Raw genomic sequence first — 17,184 nt, forward strand, 5'->3', positions numbered from 1 at the left:
GGGTTCGACTCTTCACCCACTGGCTGCCTCCTTGAGCTTCCATTGGCCTATCCGTAAAGATGGGAGCGATGACACTTACCTGTGGAAAGGTCATGAAGGAAACATGAGATCATGTAGGCAAAGCGTGTAGTGGGGGTCACAGAGAAGGCCCACGGTCTAAGGTCTCATGCCCCAAGGCACGTTTTCCACAGTCATTGGTCTGGAGAGAAGGTGGGGGGCAATGGAAGGGCTTCACACATACACAAATGCTAGCATTTGGAGCTAAAGAGGACAACACGCCCCTGGGGGCTGGCTCACCGAGCTCAGGATTGATTGTCTTCCACCTGAAATTACCAAAGGGGTGGAGGACGGGGGGCATCACGGGTCAAATGCGCACCGGGGTCTAGGCATCATGGTAGTTTGTTGGAGCGACTGACTTCTCCCGCTGTGGGGTTTTCATGTGCGGGAGACGTGAAACGTAGCATGCACTGACATCATTTTAATAAGGCTCAGGCACTTCCACGATTTACTCTAGAGTCTTCCACTGAAATCGTTTTGCTGTCAAAAGCTGACATTATAACGACATTGCAGGAGAGACTCCCTGGGAAATCACTGCTCATTTCCTTTCAGGCAGTTCGTTTACCTGCAGAAGCTGGACTCTCCTGCTCTGCTCTACAGCATCTGGCGATTGACATGATCCCGTAAGTCAATTTTGCAGCTGAGTGGACTGAGGTCCCAGAAAGCCAAAGGCCTGAAGTGGAAAATATCGAGCAGGTGACTCATTAAGGCTTGAGTGTAGGACTTGAGCCCCGAGGAGCGGCCTGTGCATTGCTGATCTTATTGAACATTAGGAGGCCTGATTGGACTGTGGCCTCATTTTAGGGTGGTGTGAGGAGGGGTGTGGGGTGGTGGTGCCTGGGAATATTTTCCACTGCTGATTTTCCAGGTTTTGAAATGCATTTTTTCTCCCACTCACTTCACTCTGATTCTTTATTCAATTCTCATCATCTGCCTCTGATGCTAAAACTTTCCTCTAGCACCTTCCATTCCGTTCCAACCAAGCGTGAAGGCACGCGCCCTTCTCTTTAGGTATTCCTCATCTCGTCCTAACCCAGCAGAGGGCCGTGCCTTTGGTTTCCTGAGAACAGGGTGACCCACTGCAGTGATCTCTGGTCACCGTCCCCCCCCCACCCTGCAACTCTTCAGTGTCAGAAAATGAGCAGAGAAGTCCCTCCAACAGAGCCAGCCTCTGGGCAATCCTTGGGGTCTGGACCCAGTTTTTTCCTCTTGGCTGAAATCTGTAGGCAAAAATCACCCTTTCCATTGGTCCCTTCTAGGCTTTAGCCATGCACTCTACTCAACGTCTCCCTCTTTCCGCTGGTGAGCTTCTCAACAGGTCATCCACATCTACCACTGCTCTTTCTCCCTCCTGAGGCCCCTCAGACCCTCAGTGGCTACTGTCCCTGGTTTCTACTCAAATGGTCCCCCTGACAGTCAGAGATGCCCCTCCAGGGGTCTGGCTGCCCTGTGCTCATCACTCTGCACCCCTTAGATATGGGCACCCTTAATAACCATCTTCTTTGAAACTCTTTCCTCCGTGGGCCCCCATGATATCCACTCTGAGCTCTTCACACTTCTGACCTGTGTTGTCTCATACTACCTTGACGTCTCTTCCACTGTTCACCCCAGAGCTACGCCCTCTTCAAGGCTCCATAGAGCATTCTTCTGTCTTCTAGTCTTCCTCTGAAAACTCCCTCACTCTTCAGCTCTCTTGAAAACTTGTGTCTCCAAGCCCTATGGGAGGGTAGTACTCAGAGCTGTGTCTCTAGGTTCTACTTAATTTCCAAGTTTTCTACTTGTATCTCAAATAACTCCCCAAATCTTTCCTCCTGGATGGGCTTCTAACACCTCACAAGAGGTGCAAGCGCCTAAGCCAGGCTGTGTTCAAAGTCTCCCCATGCCTCTTCTTGCTTTTACTAACTGTATGACAGAGGGCAAATTATTGAACCTCTCTCTGTCTCAGTTTCCCCATCTGTAAAATGGGGATAATAATCAAACTGACTTCATATGGTCATTGTGAGGCTTTGTTGAAAAAATACACATAATCTTTTACAACAATGCCTGGCCAATTTTATCAAACACTTAAAACTTCTGTGTTCTCTTGGACATGTTCTTCTTTCCTCCACCCCATCCCACACGTCTTTTACTGAGCCCTGCACTTTCCTCTGCCTTGGAACACCACCCCTGCCCTTGGTGTTCCAGGCTAGGATAGTGCATTTGGCTTTGAAATCAACTCCTTATTCCCAGGTTCTTCTGCTCAATCCAGCCTGCATATCACATCTTTAAGCCTCACTTTTTTTAAAAATGATTTTTAATTTATTTATTCATGAGAGACACAGAGAAAGAGGCAGAGACACAGGCAGAGGGAGAAGCAGGCCCCATGCAGGGAGCCTGATGTGGGACTCAATCCCACACCCTGGGCTGAAGGCAGCGCTAAACCGTTTAGCCACCAGGGCTGCCCTAAGCCTCACTTTTGTGTGCCTTTCATATCCTCACATTTCTTATAGGAGAAAGTTTTAGCATTGAAATCTGACCTGTTTTCTCCATCTCATCTCCCTTTCTCACCCACTCAAACACTCTGTTCCAGGCACGCTAAGTGTTCTATAGACACCCTGCTCATTTCCCCCTTCACCCTTCAGACCCTCCTTGAAATCTTTAGTAATTCACTAACACTCAAATGCCTACAGCGTTCACACTCCAAGTCTTCCGCTAATGGACTTAATCGTATACAACTGTCTGGCAAGTGGAAGCCATGCCTCCTGATGAGACTGGGAGCTCCTGGGCGTAATGACATGTCATGCGTGCATTCTTTTGTGTCCCCCAGAGCACCTAGCACAATGTCTTGCTCCCAGTATGATGTCAATAAAGATTTGTTGGCCATTTGGTCAGATAATCAGAACATCAGGTTCACCATTCCCTGTGACTATATACAAATATGTGAGGGAAATCTGTGAACTCTCCATGAGACTTGATCTTTGCTTTCTGCATCCACTATAGGCATGTAAGTGTGTAAACGGGCTGGACTGGAACAATAAGTGGGTTTAAGAAGAATGAGTTGGCAAAGGGAAACTGAGTTATTGATAATATAGGAAGAGCTGGTTATTTTTGGGTTTCAGGGCATCTTAAGGGCTTGCTCCAGTGTATCCCGTAATTATTCATCCCCTGGGTTCCTGTTTCTTTGCTTACATCATGCACATATTGATTAAACATTTCATTTTGTTGGATTCTGGAACCATAGTCTTAGGCTGCGATGTTTACCAGTTGACTTAATGATGAATGACAGATCTGAAACCTTTCTTGTCTGGTTTGTGAGAACCGGTTGTCTGTGCCACAGCCATTCTGACTAGCTGTGATGCGGGCTCAACCTTTGAATGGACTGGTGGAGGGACACACAGACCCCTGTCTGGGCAGTGATGTGCAGAGCCAGCCTTATTCAGGATGGTAGAAATAGCTTCTGTTTCTTGGAAGTGTTCCTGCTTTCAGAAGCAGAGACATCCGGGATAGGAGAGTATCAGCTCTCCCTTCTTCACTACCCTCTTTACTTTTCAAAAGAGCAATATTTGAATAGCATCCAACCTAAGCATTCTAAGGCTTGTCCTCAAGCCCAAAAGCTTCCTTTCCCAGTGAAAATCAACCTCATTTTAAATCAGTCTTTGTGTCTGCATTTGGCTTTTAAGATTTTTTTGTGAACTTCATCAACATTACTGACAAACTGGGAGATGCCCAAATCTCAACAGAAATCAATCAAGTGCCACAATTTTTGGGGAAAAAAGTTGCTATGTTTTCTGACTTGTACCAAAAACAATGGTTCCAATCTGTCATTATGACTGAGAATGTGTCACAACAATCTGTTTTTATTCTTTAGGAGAGAAGAACAACATCTTGCTCTCCTCCAGCTACAGCTAATTTGGAAAATTTGCAAGCTGACATGCAACTTGATTAAAATGACCCGGAGCCACCAATTCTTTTAAAATGCAACTCAGCGCTCACAACCCCAGACCTTCTTTAGTCCAGTTATCTCCTTCACAGCTTTTTTTTTTTTTTTTTTTGGAGGGAGCCAGGAGGATTGTGGGGTGGGGAAGGACTTAATGTTATAATCCACATAGATATTTTAAATTATTTTTTATTTTCCCTTTTCAGCTCTACTGTCCTCATGGATTTCCTTTATCATCTGGTGAAGAGGAAAAATCATGGGACATCTCTAAGAGACCAGTGTGAATTTCATAGTCCTCGGCACAGAGCAGGCACATGATCCAAATGAAGCATCCACACTGGAGTTGGAGGCTATTTTGACATTGTGGTTTCACTTCCATTCCACAATTTTAGAAAATATGTACAGATCTGTCCTAGATTGAATTGGCTTCCTAGGTCTTTGTCAAATCCTGGTTACACCGAGAATAATGATATTTCCTCCTAGGGAAAGCCATGGGTAAAACAAACAATAACCATTTGGCCCATTCTAGGACTAAGAATCATGAGATTTCACATAATGGAAACTGAGGCAGTGCTCAAGAATGAGAGTGTGGATTTGCTTTATAAATATACTCTTAGGAATATCTCATTTTTCTTTATGGCATCTAAAAGTGTATGTTCTTGGCCCATCAGTGAAGAACGATGTTAATGTGGGCTGGCATGGGTGCCCACAGCTGTATTGTTCACTAACACAATGTATGATTATTAGGAGACAATATACAATTATATGTTGAATTATGTGCGCAAACTCTACATGTTGGGATTCTATCTCAGAGAGAGGATAGCTAATACTGGTTGAGACCATGTAAATGCAGACACTCATTTGTCAGGGAATGTACAGTAATGAGAATCAGTTCTGAATCCTGTTGCCTTGGCAACCTATTCTAAAATGATGTAGATAAAGAGCTAGCAACACTTATCAATGAAGCCAGCGTGCCTTGGGAAGGAAAGCTGCTGAAAATAAGGCATCAAGCATCAGGCCAAACTGACTCTTAGGGGGATGGCCCTCTTCAAAATTGGGTCAAGATGTGAAAATGAGGGATCAGGCATTAAGGTCATGACTATCATCAATACCCCACAGGACACTCTGGTTAAACACATATCCATCCTCAAGGCTGTGGGGACATTAATCACTCAGGGTCCAGCTCTTACTCATGGCAGCTCTTTTGAATGGAACATTTTCATGTGGCTGGATAGTAACTGAGATGCCAAAGGGGACATCCTAGGGTGAGTAAGTGTAGATCAACTCGCCGTTTGGAAGACATGGGGCTCAGAGGGTGACAAGAACATCTGGATACTTCTCTTTTCCCCAGGTCTCTTCTGTCTAATGTGAATACATGATCTGGTTCAGAAGAACTGATAGCGTGAGCTCCTTTTTGAAGATGAGGGAAAGAAGGCTGAGGACAGTTTAGCTTGTTTATGTTGTGTCTTAGAGACAAGTCAGGACTAGCTAGCATCAGGGGCTGTTCTCCCCAACAGCTGGACTATAATCTCTCAGGCATCCCATTGTCCCCCTACCTGACCTCAGAACCTGCACTTTTTTTTTTTTTTTTTTCATTTCTGACTCAGCACAAGACCTAATAAGGGCTCACTCTGTGATCCTGGCTTTGAATCCTGCCTGAACTGCACACACTAAACTCAAAATCAGCAACAAGGTTCCTGGGGGATGAGTGGGGTTGGGTAGCTAGCTCCTTTGGCACCCCCGGGGCTGAGGCAGGATAGGCCTTTCCAGTACCTGCACCTGAGTCAGGTGCCTCTTGCTGGGAAGTGGGCGGACATGCCTCTCTGGGCAACCTATTTTATCCTGAGAATATCAATAGAGAGATTGTAAGACTGCATTTTGAAAGTTGTTTTTTCAAAAAGATTTTATTTATTTGAGAGAGAGAGCAAGCAGGAGCAGGGGAGGGGCAGAGGGAGAAGTAGCTCCATGGGAAGCCTGACCTGGGGCTCAATCCCAGGACCCTGAGGTTATGACCTGAACTGAAGGCAGATGCTTAACCAACTGAGCCACTCAGGTACCCCTGAAAGTTTCTTTTTATAGTAGTACATTTTGTCCAAATTTTAAGAAACCTATTTTAGTTGTGTTCTTTTAAATTATATTCCATCAAGTTCAGGCTGACTATAATCCGACCAAAACAATAACCCAAACATCTTCCAGATATGGAACTTCAATAATTGTTTACGTTACTATCAAGCCTGAGATTCGAAGAGGGAAGGGGTGCTAATTTGCCTGTTGTTAAGAGTCATTTATGAAGAATACTCAGAGATTACACTTAATAATACTGTACTGCATATTTGAGAAGTGCTAAGAGAGTAGATCTTATAAGTTCTCATCACAAGAAAAACAATTCTGTAGCTAGGTGTAGTGATGGATGTTAGCTAGAATTACTGGGGTGATCATTTTGCAGTATATACAAATATCAAGTCATTATGTTAAACACCTGAAGCTAATATAATGTTATATTCAATTATACTTCAATTTGAGAAAAAAAAAAAAAGGAGAGTTCCAAACAAAGAAACCCCTCCAAAACCACTCAGAGAAAAAGATAAAGGCTTAAATTGCCTATGGTGGCATATGTTTAACTTCTGGGCTCCTACGTGGAGCAAAATGTTTATTTAAAGGCCCTTTTGCCCTTTTAATTACTGAGTCACAGATTAGAGAAGGCTGCTTCTTCCCACTCTATTCCTTCATTTGCAACAGCTCCTCTTTCTTTCTCCCTTTTTTCCTCCCTCTTTCTCCTTTTTTTCCCTCTATTTTGAGCCCCTACTTCTTATCAAACACAGCTCTGGACACTACGGATGTGAAAGCAGCTGAGGTATAAATCTGCCTATATGGGGCTCCTCTTCTGGTTGGAAATAGACACAAGGTTTTTTTTTTTTTTAAGATTTTATTTATTTATTCATGAGAGACACAGAGAGAGAGGCAGAGACACAGGCAGGAGAAGCAGGCTCCCTGTGGGGCACCCCATGCAGGACTCGGGACTCAATGGGGGACTCAACCCCCAGACCCAGACCGGGGATCACGCCCTGAGCCAAAGGCAGATACTCAACCGCTGAGCCACCGAGGTGCACCTAGACACAAGTTTTTTTTTTTTTTTTTTTTTAAGTAACATTTCTTTTCTTTTTTTTTTTTTTTATTTTTATTTATTTATGATAGTCACACAGAGAGAGAGAGAGGCAGAGACACAGGCAGAGGAGGAAGCAGGCTCCATGCACCGGGAGCCCGACGTGGGATTCGATACTGGGTCTCCAGGATCGCGCCCTGGGCCAAAGGCAGGCGCTAAACCGCTGCGCCACCCAGGGATCCCTAGACACAAGTTTTTGATGACTACTGTCCAAAGTCTTACAAGCACAGAAAGAAGAGAAATGGGGTCGAGGTCAGGGAAGGGCTCAGGTGCAAGCAACCTTTCAGCCGGGCTGGAGGGGTAAGTAGGTATTTGCCAATTGGAGAAAGGAGATTTGTGGGAGGGGGAGGGGCTTTCTAGGCAAAGGAAGGGCATGAGTAAAGGCATGATGATAAAAAGTGGTGGTTTAGGGAATGTATTTAGTCAGTGGAAGTGATGGAGAGAGCCTACCAAAGTTTATGCTGTCCTTAATACCACAGACTAGTTGCTCAGCCAGGGACTACATTTCCCAAGCTCCTTTGTATCTAGATGGGGCCATGTGACTAGGCAGTCAAAAGGTGAGCCAGCTTTTTCCTTTGTCTTCTGCATCTACTGACTTGGATTCTCAGGATTCTGAATCTTAGGCCAGAAAAAAGCCTTAAGATGGAAGTAATCAGGGCCCTGACTCTCCAAGTGGAAGGGCACCCACTGATGGCTAACACCTGCCATGTACCACGTGAGTAGAGTCAGACCTGCGTTTTGAAAGTCACTGGAATTTTGGGCTGTCTTTGTTTTAGCAGCTGACATTACCCTGACGAATTCACTGCATGTGACGGAAACATCTTCACAAGTGTTCAATGCAAAGGTTCCACGGCTGCCTACATTTAGCAAACACAGAATTCAGCAGGTTTCCTGCCAGTGGGATGATACTGAGTTTTGGCTTGGTTTGGTTTCATTTTTTAGAGTAGGCTCCACACCCCACGTGGGGCTTAACTCACAACCCCGAAGTCAAGAGTCAACATGCTCTACTGACGGAGCCAGCCAGGCACCCTGGTAAAGAGTTTGAATGTACGAAAGTATATAATGAATCTCCAAGAGAAATTTAGCTTGCAGCATTTTCTGAAGGTCTTTGGCCACATGTCTCTCTCTCTTTTTTTCCCCCAACACTCATGAATTCATTATAATTCTGTTGACGTCAGAGGAAAGCTGGTATCCAACACAGGCAGGTGTTGAGTATCAGGGATGACGTAGGAAAGGGACGGGGCCATGCAGGGTGCTTCCTCTCCTCCCTCACACTCCGGCTTCTTAGCTCTTCACTCAGTTCTGAAGTGAGTCCTGCTTGGTGTTGTGTTTCTGGCCTTTGCATACCAAGCTCCACCTGGATTATTCTCCTCTCACTTATTCTACTTTTTTCCCCAAAGCCCAGCTTCCTCTGTGAACTGCCTCTCTCCTTCAAGTTGGAACGAAACCTCTGGTGTGAAACCTGAAAGATGACTGAGAGACTGTGTAATTGAGGGTTTGCCTTTTATGTAGGAGAAGAACTGAGACCCAGGAAGATAAACTGGGGCTTGAGGAGGTAAACTGAGGCTGGGGAGGTAAACTGAGGCCCAAGGAGGCAAACCAATGGGCAGGTTGGTTTGTAGTGACTGGACTGCAGGTTTTCTACCATCAGAGAAAGGATCCTTCTTGTGGAAACAAACCTGGGGTTACTTTGTGAAGTTTCTGAGCCTTTCATATGGGCATTATGTTCCCTCCGGCCTTTCTTCCTCCCCATTACCTGCCTTCCGAGAGGCTTTGTAATGGACGTCTTTTGGTTTAGGTAGCTGATCCTATATATTACACAGTCATAGGTATGTGTCCTTAAAAGACCCTGGCCTCCCCTTGGGGCCTTCATGGTAACCTGACCTTTGGGCAGGGTCTTGGAGGGCTGTGTGCTTTCGAGAAGGACAGCTGGCCATCTTCTGCCCACCCCGAACCCGGGTACCTGCACACACGGCCCTCCACGCAGAGCATAACCACCCATCAGGGCTATTTTGTGCATTTTTTCTGCCAGTCTCAGGCCTCCCTTACAAAAGCAGTAGTGTATTTCTCTGGCTTGGATGGCGTTTGAATTAAACAAACATAAGCAGAGCAGCTGGTTGGTGGAATGGAAAAGTTGGGCTGGGGGTCCAGGCCAACACTGCATGATTTGTGGTCACCTCTGGTTGTAGGAATCCAAGGCTGGCCCTGTTTCTCTGAGTCAGAGCTTCCTGCCTGTGTCCTTGCAGGAAAGGCAAATAAATCATGGCTGATTGGTCAGTTGCTCACTGCATTATAAAACCTTACAAATGTAAGCGGCAATATTAAAATTTACACATTCACAGTGTTGAACAGTGCACAAAGATGTCTCAGTTTGCAGATGGGGTGCTGAGCCAGGGATGAAGTGAGATAGTTGCTCAAGGTCACAAGCAGTGAGAAGCGAATCACACTCAAGGCTCCTGTGACCCCACATCTCATCCTTTCCCACTGCATTGTCCTTTGAGGGCCTGTCAACTTCACAATAAAATGACAGTTCCATATAAATCTCTACTCCCAGGTAAATCACCTGGCTTGGTGTCAGCCCCTGGAATGTCAGATACCAGCTCAGCCCTCCGCAGCTGCTCCCTCTGGTTTGATTCCCTGATTCCCTACACCAGATCTATTTTCCCTTTTGGGGGGCTCTGATGGGTATCATGGAACCTCCACCTTTAAGCTCAGAGATGACTTCACTAATGATTGACTACTGACATTGTCTTCTTATGCCTTTTTTTTTCTGGTTCTGTCCATTTGTGGAATATGATAACTGGCATAGTAGATAAAGTGAGGGGCCGGGGTCAAGCAGATGCTCTGAGTCCTGGCTTTGCTTTGTGTTGTATGACCTGGGAACAGACCCTGTATGCGGATCTGATTTCCCTCAACTCTAAAACAAGGGGGTTAGGAAAAATCTATCTGGTCCCACCCCATTCTAAAATTCTGTGCTTGTCTTTATAAAGGTAAGCAAGCAAACTAAACTACAGAGCTCCAGTTACCTCCTTGAACAAACATACCCTCAAATCCACATCCAGTAGAGATGGCATTTGTGATTTGGGTGTTGGCATTTAGGAATGTGGTTGTAAGATTCTAATATGCTTGCTGCTCAAATTTTGTCAGAAAATTTGAAGCAATGCATGCTGGTAGACTTTAATCCCTGAAAGTCCTCTAAGCAATTTTTCTAATATATATTTTGTCAAAGATTTGATGCTCTCTGCTTAGGTATTTCTAACAAGCGCTCTCTCCAAACAAATCTCTTTGAAAATGCATTAGATAACACAGTTCCTTCAATTCCATATCTTCCTTTCTGTCTAAACTGAAAAAGCCAGTTCACGTTATTAATGACAAGTCATTTTGCGGAGTGCCTGGGTTAATAGAAGAGATAACTGGCAAAATATAAATGTGTAATACTAACATGTTGAAGATAAAACAGAACTCTAATGCTGAATGCATAATGTGGAGAATGGAAGAAGTTCCTGGCTGGTACAGAATTCCTGCAGAAGGATCCAGAAAGCCATGACCACCAGCAGGTCCATTGGTTTCCCAACTTGCTACCTTCCTGTTTCCCTTTGCAACTCAACTATCCTCCTTGAACCCCAATCCTAGGATTTCAGGGTTTTAAAAGGGCCCTTAAGGAATTTTGAAAATGAGGAAACTAAGCCCAGTCAGGTGGGGTGGGGACTCACCTAAAGAAACACTACTGGTTTTCCCAGGGAACTGCGCTGTCTGCCATTTTAAGGCTTTGCCCACTAGTCTGCCAATCCAGGTGCCTCCCTGGTCTTCCCGCATCAGCCCAGCCTAGGGAGAGAGAGCAGGGACTTCACAAATGAAATTCTGAGCACAGTGGGTTCAAATTCCGCCCTCGCTAGTTTTCTATTTGTATGGCTTTGAGAAAGTCACTTCACCTCTCCTATATATACCTCAGGGTCCCCCCTACTGCCAAATGAGTTAATATAGGTAAAGCCCTTTGCACTGTGCTGAGTGTTCAGAAATGTTAGTAATTTTCATTAATATTCTGTGATCTGAAGATTAATTGTTTTTGGTTATACAATCTCTAGCTGGAAGCAGAGGACACGACTGGGGGACCTTTTGACATCATGTCTGGTGTAAGACTTGTGTGTTTTCTTGATAGTCCTCAAATTCAGTATCAGAAGGAAATGCGGTCATTGGCTATTCTCTGTGTCCATTGAACTTTAAGACAAGAGGGAAGGCATTTAGATGGTAGCTGAGGCCACTGCGGTGTGCTCCGGTTTGGATGTTTGTGTTAGTGTTTGGAGGTGAGGCCTCTGGGAGGTGCCTTAGTCATGAGGGTGGAGCCCTCAGGAATGGGATGCATGCTGTTCATATAGAAGAGACCCCAGAGAGCTTTTTCCCCATATCTGCCACATGAGGACAGAGAGAGAGGAGTTGGCTATCTACAGCCTGGAAAAGAGCCTTTACCAGACACTAAATCTGCCAGCACCATGATCTTGAACTTCCCAGCCTCCAGAACTGTGAGAAGTAAATAAATGTGTGCCGGTTGTAAGCCAGCAGCCCATGGTGTTGTGTGATAGCAGTCCGAATGGACTAAGACAGGTGGGTTCCTTAACTCCAAGTGTGTGGAATCTCCTTCAGGGGCAATCTGGAACAGAACAATATCCATCTCATGTGAAGGGCACAGAGGCCAGGAGCTACCCTAAGTGACCCTTCTAATCCTTTCTACCATAATACATCTGGGCTTCCCACTGCAAAGTTGAACAAGTTGGTTTCATTTTACAAATATTAAATAAATTTAATTCTCCAGATCCCAGTAAGAAAGAGGGCTCATCCTTGAGGATTATGAGAAAATTAAAAACACAATTTGAGCTGGATGAACTGCCTTGAAGAGCTGGGACTTTGCAGTCAAATATGTACGTGTGCTTTCTAGCTGCATGACCTTGGGCAGGTGACCTCATCTCCCTAAACCTCAGTGTCTATTGCATCTATAAAATGGGGAAAATGTCAGTTCCTTCCTTTTAAGGGTGTACTGAGAATTGATGAAGCAATACATACACTGCCTGGCACATAACATAGTAAGTAATGCTAGTTACTATTATGGCTAAGTTTTAAAAAATATTTGAAAGTGTCTCAGTATAAATATTTAAGGAGAAAGGATTTTGACTTTTATTTTTCCATTAATTCTCTTGTCATTTATCTTTTTTTTAAAAAAAGATTTTATTTATTTATTTGACATAGAGAGAGAGAGAGAGCACAAACAGTAAACATGGTGAAGGGACAGGCATCCTTTCTCATTTCACAGAGCTCTTTTGAATGGAAAGTTCTGGAGCTGGCTTTGGGAGAAAAGCCTAGTGTGTCTAAACAACACAAACTATTTGGAAAAACAAACGAAGCTGGATTAATCGGAGTTGATTGTTTTTAGAAGTAACAGATTGGGTTACCTGGGTGGCTCAGTCAGTTAAGCAGCTGGCTCTTGACCTCAGCTCATGTCTTAATCTCAGGATCCTGAGTTCAAGTCCCCAGGTGGGCTTCATGCTGGGTGTGGAGCCTATTTAAAAAAGAAAAAAAAAATGGGCTAAATTCAGCTATTTCCTCCCTTCTTCTACCACCCAATTGGGTAGCTATAGCCTCATTATGAAATCTGACCAAGGGTTGATTCTAGAGAATTTAATCTCTGGGTGAAAACAATATGGAATGTTTTGTGAAAGACCGTGAAAGATTTCTGAGCAGGAAGTGGAAGCCTGAAGAGCCAGAGAGTGAATAAATTCGGGATTTTAGTTTCTGGTGACGTCAATTCGCACCCAGCCAACACACTGATTGATGTGCCCTGACACCCACCCCCTCCCTCATGTGATGAGTTGGAGTCATTTTACTCTCTGTCTGGAAGGATCACTGGAAGAAACCTCAGGAATAAGAGGGGACCATCCCTCATTCGGTAGATGAAGAAAACAAGATTTAATGAGTTTGTGTCACAAGTGTCTATCACTATTTGATGTTTTCCTCTTGGTTCCAATACAATGCTCCATTGTCTTTAAGCAAGAGCCATTGAAGGGGAATTTCCAATCATTTTACAGTTTCCATTTTATTCACAATGAAACAGAAAGGTATCTATTCGAAATGTAAAAGTGCTGGCTCTTTAGATCTGGGTGCATTGGTCTGTTTCCTTGGGAGATGATGGGGAGGAGGCAGGGTATCTGGGGTTGGGGATTGGTGTGAGGGTGGGAGGGGAGAGGGTCAAATGGCCAGGGGGAAGAAGACCTTCACTGCCACCTTGTGGTCATCTGCAGCCCCAGAGGGTCGTGGCTCTGGAGACCCTGTCTATCTAGGGCTGCTTTGGCTGCTGGCCTGAGATCTTTATCAGTGCCGGCAGCATTGCTTCCATGGAGCTCCTGTTACCATTTTTCTTTCCAAAGCATTTTTACTTTCTTTCTTTAGCCTCATGAAAGGGGAAGTTGTTGAGAGCCAGCAAAATTCTATATTCTGGAAAAATATCTGCAGAGAGGAAGAGTTCAGGATCTAGGGAAGGGCTTTTAAAGATGAAATGTTGGAGAGCCTTGCAAGATCCTTGTTTCATCTTGCTGTAGCATCTCTCTACAAGAGAAGAGATTTATGGGGCAAAAGTCAGGCCCAGAGTTGGCACCTGTCATTGTCATCACCCGGCCAATTGGGGAAGTTAGGACAGATGAAGATTCATTTATTATCTCATTTATTGCCCTCGATTGCTGTCCAAATTAGTTCTCCCATCACATTCTGAGAGTCTCAGATTCAATATTGTCAGTTGAAATACTAACAATATTTTTCGGTGCAAAAAAAATGACTTTCAAGTCATGTATTATGGAAAGGATTATAATAAATTAAATGCCTAAACTGGCAGAGTGCAAACAATTTTGCCTCAGATCTAAATGTTTGCACTGGCTGTTTAAACATTTAATTTGTTAGAATGGAAGTAGCACCACAGAATAAGCATGTTAATTATACTCAGGCTTCAGGAACGTGAGTCATCCCACGTACACAGAGCGTGACAAACTCGGACAGCAAGAGCCAGTGTGCGTTGGTTTCTCATTCTCCAAATGAGCACTTTGCATCTTTAAACCCAACAGACATTAGTGATTTTTAATGAATTGTTCTGTATTTCTGAGGTGACTTTTAGATTATGCTGTAAGATATTGTTAGTCCAGGAAACAACTTTGCTAATTAAGTTTCAGGGATGTTATCGTCCATAGATAATTGATTAAAGTGGTGACATGGATGATCTGTTGTGTGACTTTACATTTAAAAAATAGACAAAATGTAAAGAATAAGAGCTATGAAAACAAAACCTCTGAAGACCAGCTTATCAAAAACGTATAATGTTCATCAGCGTCATTACCAATGTCATCACTGTCATTTCATTCACATTTCTTGAGGCAGTGAATATTGCAGCTGAGATTTTCTTTTCTTTTTTTAATTTTAATATATATTTTTTTATTTTAGGGAGAGAGAGGAAAGAGAGGGGAGAGGGAGGAGAGAGAGAAAGAGAGAGAATGAGGCAGAGGGGCAAAGGGAGAGGGAGAGAGATAATCTTTTGTTTGTTTGTTTTTTGTTTTTTGTTTTTGGAGAGAGATAATCTTAAGTGAACTTCATATCGAGTGCAGAGCCCACTGCAGGCTTGATCTCATGACCCTGAGATCATGACCTAAGCTGAAATCAAGAGTTGGAGGCTTATCAACTGAGCCACCCAGGTGCCCCTGGCTGAAAACTTTCTTTTCTGGTCCTGGTTCTGCCACAGATTGGCAACATGATGCTATTTAAGGCTCTTGTCTTCTCCAAACTCAGTGCACTCAGGTATCTCATTTGTAAAATGAGGGCTTTATTTTTTTTACTTTTGAGATGTATTTTTTATTTATTTTAGAAGTGGTGGGAGGGGCAGAGAGAGAGAGAGTCTTAAGCAGCACTGAGCCTGTTAGCCCCATGTGGGGCTCGATGGAAGGCTTGATCTCTTGATCTCGTGACTCCAAGGTCATGACCTGGGCAGACACCAAGTGTCTGATGCTCAACCAACTGCACCACTCAGGTGCCCTGAAGGTGTTTTTATTAGACAAAGACTGAGGTATTGCAACAAAGGGGCATCCAAATACAGTGACTTAAATAACATAGTTCATTTCTTCATGAGATGTAACTGAGATATTTCAGGCGGGCAAGGAGCTCTTGACTACTTACTTGAAAACCATTGGTAGCTCCCCACTGCCTGCAGAACCAGCTTCAAGGTCCTTTACAACCTGATCCCAACTCACACTTCCCACTTACCCACTCTTTGTCCTTCTACTTCCACCTGTGTGTTTGCTATGCTGTTTCCATTATCTAGAATGTTCTCCTGCTCTTCGTCTGTTGACATTTTATTCATTCATAGTCTAACCCATATGCCTCCTCCATGAGCCTTACAATTTCCCTCCTCTGCCCCTTGATATCCTGTTACAACATTCATTTTTGCCTCCTCTGCCTTCTGATATCTTTACCTCTTTCATAGTATTGAATGCCATTAGCCTTCTATTTTGGTTATTTATGCAAAGGGACTTTATGTTCCTGGAGGCAACAGATTGCATATTATTTATCTTTCTTTCCTGTCTCCTCTCTGCTTCCTTGCTTTGTCCAATTTCCAGCATTGTTCCTCGCCCAATAACTGTATGCTAAACTGAATGGAGTAAAAAGTAGTTACAGATAGGAAAACTCAGTCATCAAAATAGCAACCATTTGCTAACTCAAGGGGCCAATTAGGCAATGGGCTGTTCATTGGAAAATTCTAGATGTGGATCACAACAGTTCCAATTAGATTCACATCCTATGTGAGACCAAGAATAGCATACAGAAATACTCCTTGGGCCCTACATCCATGTGGAATAGTGTTCCACTCATGTTTATTAGGAAGAATACTCTTCCTGAGACCACCATGATTCTTCTTAAAATTTTGTCCATGAGCCATGTGAAAATTTTCTTTTGGACTTGTATATGCACATGATGCTATATAACATATGCTCTAAGTCTGTCTCCACTGGCGGAATTTCTACCCCCATTCTACCCCATGGTCATGTTAGAATCCACAAATTAATTGCAGGAGGGAGTTTCATCTCAAATAGGAACATAGCTCAGGGAATCAAGTGCAAGGGACTGAGAGCTTCGAGCCCTCCTGTGGGTTTGCAGTGCAGTTGGGAAAACTCACATTCCTTGCTTAGACCTCAGTCTTCTCATTTGTATATGAGGCAGCTATGACTCCCCCCTTCTCAAAGGGCTGTTTGCACAGATGATGGCAGCTCATTAGTGGAGCGCTTTGAAAAGATCATATGGAATCCTGTTGGGTACTGTTGGGAGGCTAACCCCCAGGCTTATGAAAATGGATATTAAAACCATGCATCTGCTTGTTCCAGTCACTGAGTGCACATGAACAGTCCCTTAGTTGTATTTATAACATTGCCATTTTTTTTCCAAAGGAAGAAATTAAATTTGTTTTTTCAAATTTTACAAACGCAACCATGAGTTAGTCTGCTTGAATGAATTTCAAATCATAATTTAGATAATGTCAGGATGGCAATAAAACTTATGAAATAGAGCAAGTGTGGGGGAAAAAGAGAAAGCAGGAGGGAGAGATTCAGACAGCTCTGACTGGCAATTTTCTTTTTCTTTTTTTTTCCCCCTTCTATGCCCTTCAATCCCCTAGAACATGTAAACCTTTCTGCTTCTCTTCGTTTAAATGAATCTGGCCAGGTGGCATTAATGCTTGTAAAGGTAAATGGAAACTGCAGAGACGGATGTAGTCTGTCATCTAGTTCAGGGTTTTTCAATTCTTTGTAACTGTCATCTTTTGGCTCACCTGTGATTGGAACCAACCTAGCTCAAAATGGTGAAGTTGAAGACATTGGAGTGTGTGTCCTCACCTTCCACTTCTGTCCTTGTTTTTCCACTTGATTCATTTATTCCACAGGAATATGTGCCAGCTCCTCCTCCTCTATGGTCCTATGTATGGTAAAGACTCCATTATGAACGGGGTCAGTCTCTGCTTATAAGAAGCCCA

At 43.8% G+C, this 17,184-nt stretch overlaps 1 long non-coding RNA gene across 1 annotated transcript in view; it reads left to right on the top strand.

Moving 5' to 3' along the window:
• The first annotated feature begins 4,910 nt into the window (after positions 1-4,910).
• LOC125752138 (uncharacterized) overlaps positions 4,911-17,184 on the top strand; it is a 41,036-nt gene continuing 28,762 nt past the window's right edge. Inside the window, exon 1 of the long non-coding RNA XR_007404923.1 lies at positions 4,911-5,238. This is a non-coding gene — a long non-coding RNA (uncharacterized LOC125752138). The remainder of the gene's footprint in view (positions 5,239-17,184) is intronic.

This window comes from Canis lupus, chromosome 22, assembly GCF_003254725.2.
Source record: "Canis lupus dingo isolate Sandy chromosome 22, ASM325472v2, whole genome shotgun sequence".
Lineage (NCBI taxonomy): Eukaryota > Metazoa > Chordata > Mammalia > Carnivora > Canidae > Canis > Canis lupus.